Source organism: Tyto alba, unplaced genomic scaffold (assembly GCF_018691265.1).
Source record: "Tyto alba isolate M040663 unplaced genomic scaffold, T.alba_DEE_v4.0 Super-Scaffold_45, whole genome shotgun sequence".
NCBI classification, from domain to species: Eukaryota; Metazoa; Chordata; class Aves; order Strigiformes; family Tytonidae; genus Tyto; species Tyto alba.
Window position 1 is genome coordinate 3,738,298 of NW_024881321.1, and position 12,323 is coordinate 3,750,620.

The window sequence follows — 12,323 nt, forward strand, 5'->3', positions numbered from 1 at the left end:
ACTGAGGACCTGCCAGGGAGATTTTGATACACTTAGGTTACAGAAAGTCAAGCCAACAGTAAAATGGCTTACCATTTTGTTTAACCGTGAGAAGATCCTGTAGGATATTATGCCAGACAAACACCCTAGCAGATATTCTGAGTTTTGTCCAAAGTGATAAAATAAACTGAAAGTAATGATCTGAAAACACATTTATACAGTGTAAGATTTATAACAATTGGTTGCTTTTACACATGTGCAGAGAATTTTAGTGGACAAGACTCCATTGACAGGAAAAAAAAAAAACAAATTTATAACATTTAATCACACCAATAAAAATGCTTATGAGCTGTGAAAATATTCAGAATTACAAAAGAAAAATATGTTGCTTTTTGCTTAAAAAACAATAGTACCTCATGCTGTAAGAGAAAACTGCTCCCAATGTGTAGAAATACACATATGTAAAAGATCACTTACGCAATTCAAAAGCTCGTCACAACTCAGTACTCCATCTCATAGTCCCGGACAGCAAGTTCCTTAAATTCCTTCTAACACAGAAGAGTTGTACTAATCTATTTGATTTCCTTATCTCCACTTTAAAAACAAACCCCCTATTTTAAAACCATCCTTGGTTAAATTAATCTGGTTACGTTATGCCTCCCAGGTTCCTCCTGTTTCTCTCACAAAAGCCATGTGCCTCCCTCAAGCTTGCTTACTGCGATATGAATTTATCGTCTTCTGTTACTAGGAATAATAAACAGGTCACACAAGTTCTGAGGTTAATGAAAAGTTCTGTCAACTCTCAAGTCCAAGATACAACCGTAGCCTTCAAATTCTCAACATACAAAAAAGGCAGCTATATTAACTGATTCTTAGCCATTGATTAGGAACTTAAAGGAAGCCATAACATTCTAGCAGGGACAAACACTACCACTGGTATTCCAGATAGAATTCATATAACTTCATTTACACACAAATTACATTCAGGTATTGGTAGGGTAACAGACTGCAAAAACAGCCACTGCAACAAAAGGTGTTCCAGATTTTTTTGAAGCTGACACTACCAGAGGCTTGAGGCATTTTTAGGAAGGTTCAACCACCACTGCAGAGACAATCATTCTCAGAACCAATCGTTCACAGGAATTGTCTTTATGAAAGCGACATCTTTCATCAGTTACAAAAAACAGGTAGTTATGTGTCATGTTCCTCATCTGTGGACCACAGTGAACCTATATTAACACCTCCCACCTTTAAATTGATTGCTGTCTTTCACTTCTAGAAATTATTTGCTTGCTTACTACCTCTCTCTTGTACATGCTTTCCACAATCTTATCTCGTTGGAAGTTCAGCTGCAATTCTGCAGGAAGCAAGCCTTGCACAACCCTACAATAATCGCTCTTGCACAGTAAGAAGGGAAAACTGTAATCCTAAATGAATACAGAGAAGCACTCCTCCTCAGATGCTTTAAACCAAACGTACGTAAGAAGGAATAAAGCTGTATACAGTCAAGGTGCTCACAGTTTTTCAGCTCCTACAAAAAGAGCACAAATTTTCTGAACAAAGTATGTATTTTAAGTAGAAGTCTGCAGAGCTCCTACCAAGTCTAACTCTTCTTTAAAAACTGTAAATTGACTACTTTAATATTTGCTCATGTAACTCTCATAAAAACTTCCTCCTTCTACAATTCTGCCTGGCTAAACTTAATTTTCCTGTACCCAGGGCCTTTACATTCATCTGTGAAGACCATCTGAAATGGGAAAGACTGAGAAAAGGTGAAGTTATTTTCTTAAACAAAAATTGTCATTCTAGAATCTCTGGATTAGGCAGTCCAGCTCTCCCTTGCAAAACTGCTTAGCACTCAGAGTTTGGTTTTGTTTCTGGCTGCTGCTTGTATTTTTAGTAGTCGTAAGGGAAAGAGGATGCTCTTTCAGGAAATCCCCAGGTTTCATGTCAAGGATCTGTAAACAGTTTGAGTGGAATAGCACTTTCAAGAGTTTATGTAATTAATATTTTTCAGTTTGGTAACTATAGTCATAATGAAACTGTCCAAAGTGAAAAATCAGTGCAAGAACTCTTACACCTCCAATTCCAGTGTATCCAAAACACTTAGAGAAAGTATCTGACATGGAAGGTTCAGCAATGTAAGTTCAGAGGGAAAGATTTTCTATACCTTTGTTTCAGTAAGAATTTATAAGGAATACCTGAGTGAACTTTTACACACCCTTGAATGTTACATACCCAATAAAATGGCTTCATGTTTTGTCTACCTTAATGCACACCAAAAGCTTTCATTTCAAGTTGCATAGCATACATACATCTTGATTTTACAAAGCCATGAGGATACCCTAGCTATTGCAGTGGTCCCTATCCCTGCAGCTCCGAAACATCAGGACTGTCTAAAGAGACCTTAAGTATATACAGCCACCATAGTTAGGGACACACCTGTGTCAGCATTATGTTACCCTGATTTTCAGTAACCTCTGTTAGACTTTGTTAAATGATAGTTTAAAAATGGAGGCGGAAAGGTACATAATTAAGGGACAGCCCTGGAAAGGCAGAATTTTTCTCTGATATATTCTGTCACAAATATACAATCCAGTTTTAAAACACTGTAGTGATAGTCAAAGATGTCACATACTCAAGTGACATTGTTTTTCTCCTGCTTTAAAACACAAGAGAGAATTCAGGCTCCTGCTTCTTGCTTACTGAAAACAGTGCTGTACTACTGAAGACGCAACATCACTTTTTTTTTTTAATGAAATTAATCACTTCAAATTCAGTGGGTAACAGATGTTAGCAAAATCAAAGTCTCTTCACACTGGGTAATTTTCCATGTTAAGACAATGACCTATGCCTGAACTATATTACAAGTGTGGGGTGTCTATGCAGGGCACTGTTTTCACTCAATTACTGCAGAAGACTTGCTTTTTTAAATAAATGCTAATATAGAAGAGGATCCATCAAATACCTTGTATCTGTAATAACAAATATTCTCCAATTTCCATATTAAGATACCTTAAAAAGCATTGATAGTGAAACATTAAAATCAGTGTGCCATAATGAAAAGGTATTAGGGGAAAATATCCAGTCAGATTGGACAACCTGAGAAAAGAGAAGCTACTGCTGCAGCCCCATGCCCCTGGGTCCAACCAGTAGCCAGGTGGAAAATGTCTTCCCAGCAGACAGGCGCACACAAAGCATCACATATGCATCTACACATAACTGGCCACACAGATAATCACGACACATGCACAGAGCACTCACACAATCACAGGCAGCACTAACAGTCTCATCCTGCTCCCCCCTTCTGACCGAATGGGATGGAAGTCTGCTAGTGAGAATTATTTTTTTATATATATATATATATATATATATATATATGTATACACACCCCTACATAGACACACATGCATGATGTGGATCCCTCCAGCAACAGAGTTCAGAGGCTCGGTCTCCCCAGTTGCTGGCAAGTGGACAGAAGAGGCCCTGAGGCACCATGTGTGCACGCACACACACACACAGAGCTGGCCAGGACTCCCCTGGTCCCCATCAGAGGCGCACACATACACAGGTCTCATCCCTAGAGACACCAGACCCTCCAGTCTCTTCGGCAGCTGGCCAGGACTTCCTTGATCCTTCGACAGGCAGCTGCTCCCATAGTCTTGCCCTTAAACACCCCCCCCCCCCCCCCCCCCTCACGGCACACTCACCACTTTACCTACTCACTGGCTCGTCTGGGTTGATCTTTGCCAGCACTCATACATCCACACGCCCCACACACTCTCCAGGCACTGGCACCACAGACACACGAGCCTCTGAGCCCTGGTCCCACTCCAGTGACCAGCACTCGGTTTCACTCATGCCAGCCCCCCCAGCCCCTGGCACCACAGACCCTGGAACCTGCAATCCCATTCCGATTGCTGGCACTTAAATCCATTCAGACCTTTCTCTCCATTTGCTGGCACCACACACACAGACAACAGGCCCTCCAACTCATGGTCCAACTCCAGTTGCTGGCACCCAGGCCCACACTCAGCCCCACGTGCACGGAACAGGGAGTCCCTCACCCGGGAAATAAGTTAAGAAGGAATTTAATAAAATAAATCAGATTGGACTGATCAGGGGCAAGGCACCGTCAGATAAGTGTACTGACCAGCAAATTATTTCAAGGGACTGGCCTTTCTTATCCTCTAAATACCCCAATTTTCCCCATACATGTTCCTCAAACCACTTATATCACTCCCTTTCCCCATTTCTGGCTCACCTCCAAAGCACGCCACAATAAATCCTGTGCAAACCCCAAATGCCCTACTGCAGCCCAGAGTGTGCCCCGTACCCCAGGGCAGGGCCCCTCTCAGTCTAAAAGGTGCTTCAGCCTTGACTCATGCTGACGGGTCTCACACCTGCATAACGGGGCTCAGGCTTCCTGGGAGAGCATCTCTTCCAAATCTTTAATCTGTGTTCCTCGCCTGCTCTTGTGCCTCTGAGCTCCTCTGGGCTTGTGGGCACGGACCTTTGATGGGCTGATGGCTCCTGTGATGGGCCTGTAGTAGCTGGGGCAGGTTATTATTTGGGGTCCTGCTCTTGTACTATCTCTCTGTGCTCCTCCGTGAGGCTACAGCTGAGTTTTTATCACATCATCTAAAAAAAAAAAAAAAAAATGGAGGCACAGCTATGCTAAAAAGAGATGTTAATTAGAATGTTCTTGCAACATATCAGCTAACTCCTAACATAGATTTCTACACAGCATCAGACCAAAAATTCATCCCTCCAAAATTACATGAATTAGAAGTACATCTATCTTTTTAAAGCCACAGCTATGCTCCAAATATTACCTTTAAAAAAGCTGATTATGATACAATTTAATTTTGCATTATAAATTTGCTAATGTAAACTAGCTTTTCACCTATGTCCAGTTTCTAAATATAAATTACAAAAATTTAAGTCACTAGCTAATATAATATTTTGGGAATCATATTAAATAATCAAATGTTAATTTATCTTATCCTGTCAACTTTCAAAACAAGATCAGCCTTATTTAAAGTCTTCTGAGCTGAAAAAAAAATCTTATTACCTCTTTATGAAATCGTGTACAACAAGGAGAGAAAGTCACCCCAATCAGCACTAGTTATTAAAACAAAATTTGGACAATGGCCAAGTGTAAGCCACTTAAGTGCAACTCTGAAAGTATTAGATCCAGATCTTTTAAAGTGCAATATACAATCAGAATTACTGAAGGCATTCTGTCCCTCAAAGCACCGACAGAGATATTAATCTCCTGTTTCAGCAGAATAGGAAGTGATTTTTTTTTGGTTTTGTACTCTTGACACAACACTTTGTAGCATCTTTTATAGATCAGATCCCCTTATGATCACCATTTACCATGCTATAATGCACAGCAGAGAGCACATCAACTTTTAGAGGCAACAAAACTTGAAAATACACTCCTAAAAGGACAGTCAGTCTATGAGATCTGAACAAATCAAAAATAACATCCCTTTGAATTTGTAACAATAAGTGACTGGGGCTCCAGCACCAACTGTTTTGCTTTCAAGGTCCACCCTTACCAATTGTGCTAATTGTCAGTGTATAGACAGACAAATCTCTAACTGATACAGTTCTATCCATATGAAAAAACAGTAATTGTACAACTAAGTCAACCTTCACTGGTAATTTCATCCATTACACCTGTCTCAGGGTTTAATGCTTAAAAAAAATTTTTAAAAAATCCACCAAAAAAACAAACAAACCAACCTACAGTAAAACTGCCTGTTAGACCTGAAATTTAACAGATGACAGGACTGCTTCAGCTTCTAAGCAGTTTTTCTATAGGATTCATAGATTTAAACCTTGAATAAAGGATTAACACATCTTGCTTCAAGTAACATATTGACACTAATCCACTGACATCTAAGAGGAGGAATTAGTGGCTGGAGTCTGGTTTTTAAGGAACGCAATTATGATATAAAAACATCCCAGAGAAGGCACAAAATTTTTTCACTAGAGTTTATATGCATTAAAAGCACTCAAATGTATTAAATCCACTTAAAATACTGTCTTTTAGCATTGCTCATCACACAGAGGAACAGAATGCAATCAAGTATTTGAAATACAAAGACATTTCCTTTGCCTAAGAAAGGAAAAAATTATATCAAAAAGGAATCAGAAAACAGGCAACAATACAGTCATAAATATCTCAGCACATATGCTTAAGATGGGTAACTTCTCTCAGTCCCTTAGCAATCTTGGAAATCATGATATGCACAACATTAAAACTTATGTGGAATTAGCTACAGAAATCATAAAATCATGAGTGAAACGCAAAATGTATTTTTTCTTGCTAAACTGTAGCCAGACGTATTTACAAAAACAACTGCACAAGGATGAAAACAAAATTAAAAATATTAGGTTAGAATTTTGAGGTGCTCATACTCTGCCAGTATTTACTTTTTCTGTAAAAACGGTGAATAGGGATTTTAAATCAGTAGTCAACTGCATATTTTACATAGGATTACCATATAACATACATAACTATATAACAAAATAGCTAATGCTACATTACTACCTAAACACATAAAAGTGTGACCACTCAGAAATTACTGTAAAAATAACATATTTCCATACATATGTATTCTGGATAACAATCAAACTCAGAATGAAATGTATACACAACTTTGAATAAACTCCATAAATCACAAACTTTGTTCTTAAAACTGATCCTGAAAAGCTCCCATAACTACACTAGAATGACCTCTAATTTTCAAATTATGGACATAAAAACATGCCTTTTTTTTCCCCCAGCTACAAGAAAATGAAAATCCAAATTTTAAGTCCATATGCCTGAAGTGTGTGTATGTGCATGCATAGTTCTCTCACATGTCTAGGGACATGTGCTTGCACACCCCTGCAAATGAGAGATTACCATACACAATGATTGAAGCAGTTCTTTATTCAAGTACATCCTTGCTTGAGAAACCGCTTTATAGAAAACTCAGGTAAGCAGTAATTTCAATAGCCAGTATAATTTGAAATATTTTGCCTGCATATACTTATGAAACTAAAAACAAATGTGTTTTTATGTGAATAGTTACCCCAGGGAATAGTCTGTTGAGGAAATACATTCTCATGGCTTAACTGTGGCTTTTTCTGGCAAATAATTACACTAACTCCCCTACAAAGGCTTAGAGGTGCCTATACTTGAGTAAGATAAATATATACCCACACAAAACAAACAAGGATAAAAAGTAACAGTGATCTATAAATTAAATTTTCCTCAAAGTCATATAAACAAATATGAAGCACATATGGTCAGACAGTCTCACCGAAGCAAGGAATACTGATCTTGTAACCTTCAGCAATTTTGACTCAACTAGCCCTCACAAAGTAAGCTTTCACTGTAATAAAAAAATAAGCACATGTAGGCCTATTAATTTATTCTTAAATGAAAATTAGCATTCTGGGAAATATGATTACACAACTACTTTTGCCATTTGCTAAAAGTATGCAATATTGTAAATTATCGGTCAGAGAGATACGGGGGTTATGGTATCCCACATAAGCCTGTTTGTATTTATTTTGCTAACTTGAATTAGTTCATCTTCGCTTTTCATATTTATCTCATTCACTTGAAGCAAGATATCAGGCAGGCAATTACAGATCATTTGAATTTCTCCATACAAAAAAGTTACATAAAGACAGCAAAAGATTTTTCTATGCAGTTATAAATGAATAGATTCAGTCACAAGCAATAAGGTATTTAAGTGTGCAATGTGATGTCTGTCTGTTAGGAGCTGAAAGTTACTGTTTGGTATTAAAAACTGTTTTTTCAAGTTTCACTTCCAAGTAACACAGGACACTGAAAACAAAGTTGATGAAAATAAGGTAATCATACATTTATTTTCATAAACTTTCCTTTATTAAATAACCATTCTGAATTTCATATCCACTTTCTTGCACAACTGAGAAAAAAAAAGGCAAAATTCTTGGACAATCCCCTTTTCAAGGCTTTACATCTCAGAATTTGTTTTTCTAAAAAAAAAAAAAAAAAAAAAAAAAAAAAAAGAGAAAGTGCTGCATCAAGACTCAAGTCTTCTGTGAATTAGCTAGTTTCATTACTGTAAAACAGAGGTTAAAGCAAAAGGGGGGAGGAACAAATTTCTAAGAGGTGTCCTAAGATTTAGCCTTTCCATCTTACTCTCACGTACAGTACAGATGTATTGACTACTAAAACAGTGTGCAAAACAACATATGCATGCTATTTAACTTGGAACTTCAGCCATTTTTACTGCAGTTTATTAATTTGGAGCAAAATTTGTATCTGTACTTCAGTGTTTACATAGTAGCAACTGTCTAAAAAATACCTATTACCACAGTGGTAATCCAGTGGAAAACCCCTGAAAACATTAAGGATGATGCAGTCAAATGATATTATTTAAACACTGACTTCCTCCACTTTATTTACTGCCAGGTACACTGACTGACAAACATTTTAAATGAAAATTAAGGAACATGGAGCAATACCCCAAGGAAAATACCTGCTACCAAACTATAAATACAGTATACTAGGGTATAAACTAAATGACTATCCTCACTGTACTTCCTCATTCTTTAAAACTTATAGCTTGCTATATTTATAAGGACAATACAAGAAACAGTTAAAGGAGATTTAACCATACTCATGTTCAAAACCATTCCATGCAGCTAAAACAGTAAAACCGTAACTATTTGCTACAGTTTTGCCAGTGGCCTAATATATCACAGTTATTCCTTGTTTCTAATCCTTTAGCCATAAAGGCTAACAGAAAGCACAAAAAAATTTGCACTTGGAGGGTTAGTATTATTTAAACATTACTTAGAAATCTGTCATGTCCCAACATACGTGCTGCCTGTTCCACTCCTCATCAACTTCTCGAGTTATAACACGAAGGTTCTCACTAGTTGAAATCTACCATTCAGAAAGTTTATAGCCTTTGCTGGGTATTATGGGAATAAATAAAAAATCAGAAATACCGTTAAACGTTGCATTAATATTTTATGAGGTAGAAAACACACTGGTAACCACATTTCAGAATGGAAAATTCAATTAATAGAAGAGTTTTGTGAGAATTACATTCTATGACATTGCTTGATTAAATATGTTACTGCCCTTCAAGCTAGTCATTCCATACAGAAGAAGAAACAAATTCCCAATAGCAGTAGTGATGATGAAGAGAACAGCCCCTGGGGTATTTCATTACCTAAATCATTTTACATTAAATACATGGCTGAATCATAAAAGTAGCCTGGTATCATTTTGTCACAGATGAGTTCTCCTGCAGATTTTAATCTGATTAAATTCAGAAAACAGGTTTTAACTGTCTTGCTTTTAACAGCTACAGTTTCTGGAGATTTGCTAAAGAAACTAAAGAGAAGAAACCAAAGAGAATAAACATAAAAGAAAACAACTATTTGTCCTCTATCATACACTCTGTTCCTCTACCCGGGCGGGAAGAGAACTTTCACATACTAAAACCATGTTTAATGAAGTTATATGGTAGTGACACTACATATAATAAAAATACATTGCAGTTAATATAAATATCAGGATATAATTTTCTAACATGCAGATACTAGAATATAAGAAGAAATTATCCTAATATTTTATTATTTCCATTACTGCTGATATAGTGCTAGCTTCCCCAAGACAGTCTGAAAGTAAGAATTAAAACCAGGGCATAACATGCAAGACCATACACACTAGCTAGTGAGTAAGAATAATTCTTTCAACAGCTATAATTGCAAAGTCACATTGTTTACAGACGTGTAAAGTACTACAGTCACACTGTATACGGACCCCTATACTACTACAGTGATATTGTAAACAGAAAAACTAAACTCGGATGCTGACAGCTGCCTAAATAAAGCAGTGTGACAGGAGATCTTGCCAAGAAAATCGGTTGAATAAACCTGTGCTGAGGTTTATGCAGATAAAAGGCAGTAAGCTACTTTACGCTGCTATAACCTCATCCTATAAAGTATCATTTGTTTTGGAAATTCAGAACAGGGAAAATCCCACATACATCCATCAGAAGGTATTTTGCCAATAACTTCAGTTACGCCTGCCTTTCACCCTACCTGCATTTGAGCACCAAATTGTCAAAAAAAAAAAAAAAAAAAAAAACACAACACAAACAACAAAAAAACAAAACAAAAAACACAACTTCTTTTGCTTTGCTTGTGCAGGCAGCTTTTTCTTTACCTATTAAACTGTCTTTATCTCAATCCACCTGTTTGCTCACTTTTACCCTTCCAATTCTCTTTATCCCACTGGGGAGGAGCGACTGAGCAGCTGTGTGTGGCTCAGCTGCCTAATAGGGTTAACCCAGAACAAATTAGTAAAAATTACCAACATACTATTTAGTTTTGTAATTTTAAACACAGGCATTCCACTGTTGCCATCAGAACGTAAAGAAAACAAAACAAAAACACCACTATCTCAACCTAAAAAGAAATCTACGTCTCCTAATAGTCTTACAACGCATTTCAGTTCTGAGTGCTACAAGTTCCTTATGAACATCTTTCCAATGGAGAAAACCCCAATGTATTCAGAATAGGGTTTAAAATTATAACCAAGACCACCATATTTTCTTTTAAAGTGTTGTAAAAGCAATTCCAAAATGCATTAACCTAAGTACTTTCTTTAGTATTCCCTAGAAAGACTAAGAATGAGAGTCTGCATTTGGTAATAGACGCAACGTACGTCAGAATTTATGTCAATACACAGCTGAAGCAAAACTCTCCCAGTAGGTTTATGGGTAAATATGTCGGCAGACAAAAGGTGTCTGAGTAGTATATTTTGCGTAGATGCAAATCAAGGCTGTAAACAAAAGTTAATCACCTTGGATATTTTTTCACCCAGAAAATGTTGGGAATTCACAACAGGAATAATACCAGAGAATGCAAGAACTTGGGAATGCCTCAACTAAATGAAATATGATGCAGCTGGCAAGAACAGACTGAACAGGTTCATACCTGACCCAGCTCTGCACAGATGGTTAGACTAGATAACCTTCAGGGGTCCCTTCCATCCTGAGTTATTCTACGATTCCATAAAATTTAGATGGAAAGTTAGAATAAGGCTTAAATTAAATTAACTGCATATTTTAACTGATATTTGCCTTTTTATTTACAAACAAATATTCTGTTTAAAGAAGCTGGTTTTGCGAAGTAATTAGATCTTAACCAAAAGTTTTCAAAGGGAGAAGTTGCCACTAAAATCAAATGCCAGTTGAACCAAAATTATCACAAATGAGAGAAAACCACAGAGATGAGATCCAAAAGTGAACAACAACTCAGCTTTGCCATCCAAGAAGGACAGCTGAAGGGGTATGTTTTAGAAAGATCACAAAATGATCTAAGGTGGAACCGATACCGCAATCATTTAGAATATTTTAAATGATATAGGTAAAATGCCAAGCCACCTACTACTCTATTTTTATTGCCTTAGATATGATCACCTGGACATCGATACCACCAATTCACCTTAAATAGTAAGACTGTTTAGCATGCAATTCCTTTTATGTCACTGACACTCCTAAAGCTGGTCTTTGTGTACTGGCTGTAGCACCAGTACATAAAAAAACCTGATGTCATCTGCATTCCACCAAGGGTGGAGGCACACAAACACTTTCTCAAAATGAGTTCCCAAGAAATCCACATTTCATAAAACCAAAACATCCTGCTTCTATAAACAGAATTGTCAAGCAATCCATCCTAGAATGGATACTCAAGGAGGAATTCATAATTAAAAAGCAACTTTTCCTGTATTTCATTTAAAACTTTCTTCTACATTAGAAGTAATCTTCATTTTTATGTCACTAATGCACATAGCAAAACACCAAAGGAAGACACAAGCGTAAAATTATTGTAAAGAAAAAAAAAATAGTGTGATATTTAAAAAAAAAAAAGAAAACAAAACATCAGAAGCTAAAACATGTATCCTACTAAAACAAAACATAATCTATAATCTCATATGAGTATACTGTCTACTAGGAAGAGCCTTTTTGGTTTGTTCATACCAAAACATCAGTCATTTTGATTTGGTTGTAGAGTGTTAATCCAACATCTACTCAGAGAAACTAAACAACATCCTCAAGAAAGTCATTAAGCATCTCATGAGAGAAAATTTTTAGATGCATTTCTTCACAACCCAACATCAGTCAAGATTCTTGAGTCTTTCCCCCCCAGAATACAAAGTCATTGCTGATAAAATCTGCAAGTGATTGATGTTAATGGTGCTATAAATAACAGCAAGGCCAAGTTACAGATATATGATGGCCTGGAGCACACAGTAGGTTAGACACAAT

General features: G+C 36.8%; 1 protein-coding gene across 8 annotated transcripts in view; it reads right to left on the reverse strand.

Annotated features, from left to right (window-relative positions):
- Positions 1 to 12,323, reverse strand: part of LRCH1 (leucine rich repeats and calponin homology domain containing 1) — a 135,606-nt gene that overhangs the window by 107,021 nt on the left and 16,262 nt on the right. The gene's annotated exons all lie outside the window — the stretch shown is intronic.